Raw genomic sequence first — 10,442 nt, 5'->3', positions numbered from 1 at the left:
AAATATAAACTTCTGTATTTGAATTGATAGGTGCAAGAATTATCATGAGAAGTAAGCTTGCTTTGTTTACTTTCTATTAGTTCAATCAAGTAATCAGATTTTTGTTCCAGAGTTTTCTTTTTCCTATTGGACTGAGAACTCTCCGTAATCACATATCCTGGTCATTGATCTTTTTCTTCACTTTCACTATAAACAACATAATCAATTAAACGCTGAATATCTTAATTTTGCTTTTCAAGATCTGTTTTTTGAAAACAAACAGAGCATCTAGCATTAACATTAACAGGGCACTTTCCTTTCTTGGACACTTGATTTGAGGTTGACATGCTATCAACAATACCCGAACAAGAACAAAAGCCAAATATAAAATTAATCTTGCAAAACTATGAAAGCCCAAACATGTACTTAATCATCACTCTCATTATCCGATACATATCAAACACACCTTTACAATATAATATGAACAACAGTATAATAACTCAAAAAAAAAAAAAAAAAAACCAAATAAAGCTTCACTTTCTTCAACCCTTTATTTCAGATCTCCATGCTACAATCAAATTTCAAAAATCAATCTTGCAAAACTACAAAAGCCCAAACAAATACTTAATCTTCATTGTCATTATGCAATGTATATCAAACAAAGCTACACAATATAATATAAACCATAGATAAACAAATGAAACGATAAAAAAAGAACGAAAACAAAGAGTTCCAAACAAAAAAATAAAAATGGACAAAATAAATATTACTTACATTCTTACAAAATATTGTTTAGATACTGTAGAAGCTTTAAACAAACAAAAAGCGGTAGTTGAAATCGAAAAAAAAAAAAACAAAAACAGATACAAGACGACAAGATAGAGATGATGACAATGTACTGAAAAATACCCTAATTAAATAGTAAATAAATTTGAAATAAAACCCGGCCAAACAATTCATACAACAATAACAAATTTGCCAGGCCCAATAACTGATAGAGCATTAACTATCCGATCCAAAAAAAATAACAAGCTAAAGTTAATCCAAAAGTGTCCAATTCAAAAAACACTATAATTAATAATAACATTTTGAATTAATTATATTTTACAATATATATCCACTATAATTAATTTTAGCAAATTGGATTAAATAATAAGTATATATAAATGTGTAACGATGAAAAAAATTACTATTATTAATTCTTTTATCCAGTATATCAAAAAATACATCCAATAAAATATTGCTTTTTCATAAAAAATTAATATGCAATTAAAATAAAATATTATTTATTAATAGAATATTAAAATCTTTTATCCAATGTATCAAAAAAATGCCTGTAATAAAATATTACTTTTTCACATAAAATTAATATGCAATTAATATAAAATATTAATCATTAATGCAACATTAAATAACGTCAAAATGAAATTCATATACAAGATCCAAAAGATAAACAATATGTCCAAATCTAATTTCAAAATCAACCCGCACAATGCCATTCCGCGGGCCTTAAACTAGTTTTCATTATTTCTATTGCTTGTTGACCACTCCACTTCACAATCAATCCTTATTATCATTTATTTTATTCATTTGACAAAGTCTTCTTTATTTATAAATATGTAATTAATTATAATTAATTTAAAAATTATGTAGGAAACTGCAAAGAGATAATTAGCTAAAAGTCAAATGTTGACATCAAAGAATTTGAAGGATTATACTTTCTCTCATCAAGTAATTTAAAAGGTCAAGGAAGCTGCTAAGGAAGATGGATTAAGGAATTTAGTTTAATTTGTCTATTGAAGAAATGCAACGGTGTGTTGAAGAAATTCACATGAAATTATGAAGTCAACTGTCAACCCACTAAACTTTCGCCATGCTTCATGCATCTTTCCTCAAAATTGCAAGGTAACTAAGATGTAAATTTCCCTTTAATTCATCTGGAAATTAAATAGAGTCTGTGTAATGTATGTATATATAAGATTAAGAATACATATGTTCATAACAAGAGTTCTTCATATTTACTTTTCGATATCTCCAAGAAATACTTGGGATGAAAGCCTACGCTATTGCTCTCATAGTTATAGCTTCTTGCTTTTCTGCAATTGCAGTCCTTTTAATTCTACGTTGTCTTTGCAACAGAGGCCGCAAAAAGAAGGAAACTCATCAATATCCCACTGCTAGGGCGCCTAGTGTGACAATTCCTCCGCCTCAGCGAACTCATGTTGATGTAGAAAAAGGAGAGGCAAAAACCAAAAGCAGTGGCACAAAAGATGGTGGAATGATTATTTTGGGAGGAGCTGTTGGTTTAGCTACTGGAGCTGCTATTGCAAGTATTAGTAGTGGTTGTGGCGGTGGCGGTGGGGGTTGTGGTGGTGGTGGGTGCGGTGGTGGAGGTTGTGGTGGTTGATGTTAGCCGTCGAGGAACTTGATCGTCAATTATTTTCACAATTAGTATGACGATATATATATTGTTCTGAAATAACGGTTCAAAATGTACAATCCTGACGTGCCTCTCTTAGCAATGCAATAAATTTTTATGTTTAAAAATTTAAGTCACATTTTTTAATTGACGTACCCTAACCTCTCTGTATATACATAAACTTTTGATGTGGTAGATCATATGTTCGATAGAATGCGCAAATGAAAAAATTTTGTGTTTTGGTACCCATGAGTTGTTCTTCGATATTAAATGTTGAAATTCTTTTAAGCAATTTACTTGATCATGCGACCACCCATGTCGCGGTTGCCAAAAAAAATAGAATTCTTGTAGGTCTCTTCAATCTTCATGGCCGCTTAGCCACGCAAACTTGAATATTTGGATTGATTTTGGTTGTTTTTCAGCTCTTGTTTGCGTCTTTGTTGTTAATTCCCCTTTAGATTTGTGTGAATTTGGCTTGTTTCCAAGCCTCATTTTGATGCTCTAAACTGAGTTTTCCTTTTGTTTGTCACCATAAGTTTTCAAGCTTACTACTTGTCTTGTTTTATTTTGCTTTGTCGACTCTTGAATTACTTTGTTTTTTGTGATGTGTATTGAATCTAAAAATGATTTTCAATTGCTTTGTAGGATTTGAAGCAGCAAATTCGGTTCAGAAACCGGATACTCGGCAACCGAACCGAAATCCATTTGTAACGACAGCAAACATTAAGCAGTTAAAATGTATATTCTTTTCAGGTGCAATACAATATGAATATTAACTTTATTTGAAGTCTTTTACCACTGTTTTACTTCAGAATAGTTACAATCCATGTTGAATAAGACATTGTAGATGGATGGATGAATGTTGTTGTGATAAAGTGTTTGAATGAGGTTGCCTAATTTGCAAATGAGGTTGCCTACTCAATGCAATTTTTCATAACCTTATTGGTGCATGTAGGGATGGGCACGGGCCAGGTCAGGGAATCCTCGAATTAGGCCCGATCTCCAAACGGAGAATTCGAGGAAGCTCCAAAATCCCCATTTGGGGGTTTTGCATTCTTGAGATATCTTATCATTTTCTCTGAATTATAATGTATACCATCCAAAAAGAAATTAAATTTATAATGTATATATATACATTATACATATATATTATGTATATCAAACGATACGTTATACATATATAACATTTTTATTCTGTATTACAAATATTTATAATGATTATTATATTTAATTTATTATTATTTATTACCCATTTGTATATGATTTCATAAAATACTCACACAATTATAATTTGTTCTTATATAATTTATGACTTTTTCAACTATTCTAATTAATATAAGATTAAATGGTTAAAACTAAACCTTACTAGTACTACAAATCATAATAATAATTATTATAATAATAATAATAATAATAATAATATATAGGCCGGGTCAAGGAAGTCAGGGTGAAGACAATTTGGGGCTAGGGTGGGACCAATTTCGTCCTCGAATTTGGGGACTGATTTTCAGCTCGTCCCTAACCCGAACCCCAAACAACTTGAGGAAACTCTACCCCGTTCAGGTCAGGCCGGGTCCCCGACATGGTGAGTATTATGCTATCCCTTGTGCTATTGTGCATGTGAGTATTATGCTATCCCTTGTGCTATTGTGCATGATGCTTAAATACTTCCTTGGCCAACGGCTACTTCAATTGAACCAGTGGTCAAATGCTTTGAGTTTTTTGTAATTTCACAATTTTTTAAGTTGCAAATTTACGTTCAAACCAATTTTTTAAACCGGACCGGAATGGACGGTCCAACCGGGTTTCGTCAATAATTCCAATTCATTAAGAGTTAAAAACTGGTATTTTCATTTAAACCGTTTTTTACTGTTATTAGATCGGATGAATAGTATCAGACTGCTGGTCCAACCGGATCAGATGAAAATCCGGTCCAACACATGTGACTGTTTTAAAAGGAAAAATCCCTACTTTTTTTGCTTCAACCTTCGTTTCTTTAATTTTTATTTGTTTTTTTTTCATCTTTTTCCGGCTTTCGATCTAACTTCGTTCGTCTTCTCTTCCACCTTTATTCATCTTTTATTAGATTCGAGTTTAGAAAGTGAAAAAAAAAAAAAAGATAAAAGGAGAAGATCTAAAGAAGCAGAAGAAGAAGAAAGAGAACAGGACGGAGAGAAAGAGAAAAAAATAAGATGAAGAAGAAGATCTAAAAGATGTAGAAGAAGAAAAAGAAGAGGAGGTGAGAAAAGAGGAGAGTATGGAAGAAGAAGAAAGAGAAGGGACGGCGAGAAAGAGAGGGAAAAAAAAAAAAAAAAAGGATGAAGGAGAGAAGAAGAAAGAGAAAACGAAGTGACATATTGAAAATATATAATATAAAGAAGAAAGGGAGGAGGGAAAGAAACAGGAAAAAAAAAAAAAAGAGGAGAAAGAGAAGATAAAATGACATGTGAGAAAATATATATATATATATATATTTGATGACATCATCGGTCTAATCCATTGGTCAGACCGGTTAAACCGAAACGATCGAGTCATCTTTCAGTCTAGATTTTGGAGCATTGGTTCAAACCTCAAACAGGTAGTCTTAAGGGTATTTTTGTAATTTCCTTCACATTTTAAGGGCACAAATGCATATTACCTGTCACAATATTTTTATCTCTCCTATTGTCACATCAATATTCAGCCTTTTGCAATGATGGAATTATGTTTTTGGTCAATCAGCGGTATCTTCTTGATCTCTTACTTGGTCAACTCCGGTCTGCTATCTAAACAAACAAAAACAACTCACGACAGGGGGTTCCAAGTGGCTAGTTCCCGAGTTGGTGGGCCACGTGTCAGTATTTCTGTTTCAGGGGTTGTCCGAGGAAAAAGTCTGAAATTATATTTAAAAACAAAAACATCTACTGAAGCTATCATTGCAGGATTTGGGGTACAAATACAATCACCTTAAAAAAAAAAAAGTCACCGCCCCATTTGTTATAATATTTTGAATCATTTTTTAATTATCTTATTTAGATTAAAAAACAAAATATTAGTGGATAATTTCATTCAAAAAATAAGAATTTTTTGTCTCAAAATGAAAAGTAGGCGAGGCATGTTTTCTATTATCCTATTTGATTCAACTTAAAATATTTTTCCAACTCCATTCAACTAAAAAACCTTTCACTCATTCCAATCTGAAAATTAATCCATCTAAGACCATCATCACCTGCCATTGTTGGTCGTCATGGCTGGAATGATGCACGTCTAGTGGTGGTGGCCGACGGCCAACTGTCCTCTTGGGTGACTAGGGTACATTAGTTAATTTTTAAACTTTTACTGTAGAGAGTGTTTAAGTAAACTAACAAATATAGGGGGTTAAAAAAGAATCTAAAATATTTTTAGAAAATGTACCAAACTACTATTTAACATTTTATCAAACTGTTAATATACTTTTTAGATATTTTATCAAACAAATTTTCAGAATCTGATCCAATTTGATTTAACCCAACTCAACTAACTTAAAATTGTTTTTCAGAATAACATATTTCAAATAATGTGCCTTAACTAAGGGCTTGTTTGTTTCACTCAATGAAATGGTTGGCGTCGGAACGACACACGACCAACCGGATCTAGTCGATCGTGCGTCGATCTGACCATTTCTAACCAGATCCACCATGGATTTGGCCGGAAACAACTAGATCTACGGCTAGAGATCTGGCCGTTTTCAACCAGAGCCGCAATGGATCTGGCTAGAAAATGCTAGATTGGCACACGACCGACCAGATCAAACCGGTCGTACACTATTCTGACAACTTTTGCCACATTCCGGTGGTGGTGGCTGACTTCTGGTAGTCGGGGGGGGGGGGGGGGGGGGGGGGGGGGGGGGAGTGTTGTTTTTATTAATTTATTAATTTTTATTTTGGGAGGAGTTTAGCTAAATTAATAAATGTATAAAGTTAAAAAATAATCTAAATATTTTCAGAAAATGTTTTCCAAAAATATACCAAATAACTATTAAATATTTTTATTCAACTCTGATATAATTTTCAGACATTATATTAAACACATTCTCAGAGTCCTATCCTATTTGATTCAATCCTATCTTATCTTGTTTAGAATAGTTTTTCATAATTTCAAATTTCAAATAATGTAAGGTCCAATAATATATATATGAAGTTGAATACCCATATAGGTTGATTGACACGTGGCACATTTCGGAAGTTCTAGAATTGCTCCATTTTGACACATTGGATTGACAAACCAATCAAATTGCTCTATCTTGACACGTTGTGTTTGTATTTATTGCTCCATCTATGATTATTAATTAATTAAAAAATGGGATTTGTAATAATAATAATTATTATTATTAATACAACTAATGCAATGCACCTATGTAATAATAATAATAATAATAATAATAATAATAATAATAATTATTATTATTATTATTATTACATAGGTGCATTACATTGGTTGTATTAATAATTAATAATAATACTAATTATATAGGTGCATTGCGTTGGTTGTATTAATAATTATTAATAATACTAATTATATAGGTGCATTGCATTGTCATTCTATAGGTCTAACCATAATGACACATTGGATTTGTGATTGCAACGTGGTTGAATTTTATTGGTGATAATGTAGATAATATTAATTGCTGCATTGATATTCCAGAGTCTAAATAAATAGACATAAAGATTGGATTACATAGGTGCATTGCATTAGCATTCTAAAGGTTTAACCATAATAACACTTTAGATTTGTGATTGTCATGTGGTTGAATTTTATTGGTGATGATGTAGAAAATATTAATTGTTACATTGGTATTCCAAGGTCTAAATAAATAAGCATAAAGATTGGATTACATAGATATATTGCATTGGTAGTAAAAACATACCTGTTTATTAATAATTATATAGGTGCATTGTATTGACATTGCAAACCTTTCTTCGTATTCAATTGTGTTGGCATTCTTAAGGTCTAAAAAAGGGTTTATAAAAGGGGCATATGTTCAGTTGTGTATTATTGCAATATGTTAGTTGGTACAACAATACGTTTGATAATTTGTTAATTGTTTATAGGTCATGTTAGTTTGTGTCAATAATAAGTCTGTTCTTCATGATTTTGTTAATCGATGATTTTTTATTTATTTATGTTTTTTTTGTTGTTCACAGGTCAAAGATTCATGAATTGGCATGGAATAAAGGAATGATGTTCAATTGACATTGTCAAATGAGTAGTTATTTTGATTCGTTCTTCTGAACTATAAGTATATATTCTCACTGTTTTAATACGAAATTGTAAGTATGTCTCTTAACTATTTTAATGGTTATTATTTGGTTGAATGATTGTTTTTGTTCGGTCAATCTATTTGAATGATTAATTGTGTTAGTCATGTCGAATGGTAAGTGTATTCCTTAAGAATTTTATATGAAGATTAATTAACTTTAATTGATTTCGTTTTCGGGTAACAATTTTTATACGAATGAATAATTGTTCCTTAACAATCTTGACATAAATATCGATTAAATTTTGTTATGTTTGTTTTTAAGGAAATGTTCATGTCTTTATTAAGATCAAATCGAGGATGATCCTATTGTCAGTTGAACTATGAGTATGTGTCATATCTATATTAGTATAAACAGTTTATTTGTATTGAATATGTTTTCTGTAAAAACATTCATGTATTTTAATTTATTATATGAACAATTAATTGTTTATGTCCCGCTGATATGCGAGTATATATGTTAAATGAATTAATTTTGGCTGATTCCGTTTTCCAATTAATAGGTGTTATTTGAAATATTTCTTATTAGTCCTAATATGATAACCCCTTAAATTTGGGTCAAGTAAACCATTCATTTTATCATCACATGCATTTTGGTTTCCACTGAATAATTAGTAATAAATTGACCATAACTTGCTCAATAAAAATCCAATTGATGGAAGGATTGAATCTTTAGAAACTAGACAGATAGTGCTTTAATTTGATATATTATACACTTAATTTTGATAACTCTAGCCCCACTGTCGAACCATTCCTTTCATCATCACATACATTTGGGCTTCCACTGAATAGTCAGTAGTAAATTGACAATAACTTGCTCAATAAAAATCCAATTGATGAGAGGTTTGCATCTTTAGAAACTAGACTGACAAGGCTTTAAATTGATATATTATACACTTAATTTAGATAACTGTAGCCTTACTTTCAAACCATTCCTTTTATTATCATACACATTTTGGTTTCTACTGAACAGTCAGTAGTAAATTGACCATAACTTACTCAATAATACTCCAATTGATTAGAGGTTTGAATATTTACAAACTGAATAGATAGGGATTTAATTTGATATATTATAAGCTTAATTTGGATAACTGTAGCCCCACGGCCGAACCATTCATTTTATCATCATATACATTTTGGTTTCCATTGAACAGTGAGTAGTAAATTGACCATAACTTGCTCAATAAAACTTCAATTGATGGGAGGTTTGAATATTTAAAAACTAGATAGATAGAGATTTAATTTGGTATATTATACACTTAATTTGGATAACTATAGCTCCACTGCCAAACCATTCCTTTTATCATCATACAAATTTTGGTTTCCACTGAACAGTCAATAATAAATTGACCATAACTTGCTCAATAAAACTCTAATTGATGAGATGTTTGAATCTTTAAAAACTATATAGATATGATTTTAATTTGGTATATTATACGCTTAATTTAGATAATTGTAGCCCTACTTTCGAAACATTCCTTTTATCATCATACACATTTCGGTTTCTCATGTTTCTCGATTTCCATTGAACAATCAATAGTAAATTGGTCATAACTTGCTCAATAAAAATTTCAATTGACGAGTGGTTTGAATCTTTGGAAACTAGAAAGATTGAGCTTTAATTTGATATATTATACGATAAATCATTCATTTTATTATTACACACATAAAACCAATTTAATTTTAGAGATGACAAAGGAAAACAAATGTTGATATGCAGTTTTAATTGTATTTGTTCTATCTCTTTTTGTTGATATTTTTTTATGTTACATACATATATCAAAAATAGATTGTTGCTGAATATAACAAATTTTATTTGTATCACAAAATTTGATGTTTGTTGCCTAACCATGTAGCTTTATTAAACCATTCATAATATGTCAAATCATCATTATTATCCTTAAAGGAAAACAAATATTGATATGTAGTTTTAATTGTAATTGTTCTATGTTTTTTTGTTGATATCTTTTTATGTTACATAATATATCAAGAAAAGAGGTTGTTGTTGAATATAACTGATTTCATTTATTTAACAAACGCACATTTCGGTTTCCACTGAACAATCAGTAGTAAATTGACCATAACTTGCTCAATAAAAATTCAATTGATGAGAGAATTGAATCTTTAGAAACTAGACATATAGTGCTTTAATTTTTTATATTATATGCTTAATTTAGATAATTTTAGCCCCATTGACGAAGCATTCCTTTCATCATCACACACATTTTGACTTCCACTGAACAGTCAGTAGTAAATTGCCATAACTTGCTCAATAAAAATCCAATTGATGAGAGGTTTGAATCTTTAGAAACTAGACAAACATGCTTTAAATTGATATATTCTATGCCTAATTTGGATAACTGTAGCCCCATTGTTGAACCATTCCTTTTATCATCACACACATTTTGCTTTCTCATGTTTCTCGATTTCTACTGAATAGTCAGTAGTAAATTGGCCATAACTTGCTCAATAAAGCTCCAACTGATGAGCGGTTTAAATCTTTGAAAACTAGATAGATAAAGATTTATTTTGATATATTATATGCTTAATTTGAATGACTGTAGCCCCATTTCCGAACCATTCCTTTTATCATTATACATATTTTAGTTTCCACTAAACACTTAGTAGTAAATTGACCATAACTTGCTCAATAGAACTCCAATTGATGAGAGGTTTGAATCTTTAAAAACTAGACATATAGGGCTTTAATCTGGTATATTATACACTTAATTTGGATGATTGTAGCCCCACTTCCGAACCATTCCTTTT

General features: G+C 30.6%; 1 long non-coding RNA gene across 1 annotated transcript; it reads left to right on the top strand.

Annotated features, from left to right (window-relative positions):
• The first annotated feature begins 2,365 nt into the window (after nt 1-2,365).
• Nucleotides 2,366-3,193, top strand: LOC116144394. The gene is made up of 2 exons (XR_004130252.1): nt 2,366-2,430; nt 3,044-3,193. It is a non-coding gene; the product is annotated as an uncharacterized LOC116144394 (long non-coding RNA).
• Nucleotides 3,194-10,442: the final 7,249 nt, after the last annotated feature.

This window comes from Pistacia vera, unplaced genomic scaffold (genome assembly GCF_008641045.1).
Source record: "Pistacia vera cultivar Batoury unplaced genomic scaffold, PisVer_v2 Contig445, whole genome shotgun sequence".
In the NCBI taxonomy this organism is placed as follows: domain Eukaryota; kingdom Viridiplantae; phylum Streptophyta; class Magnoliopsida; order Sapindales; family Anacardiaceae; genus Pistacia; species Pistacia vera.
The sequence above is the reverse complement of the archived record's forward strand: the minus strand, read 5'-3'. Positions and strand labels throughout refer to the sequence as shown.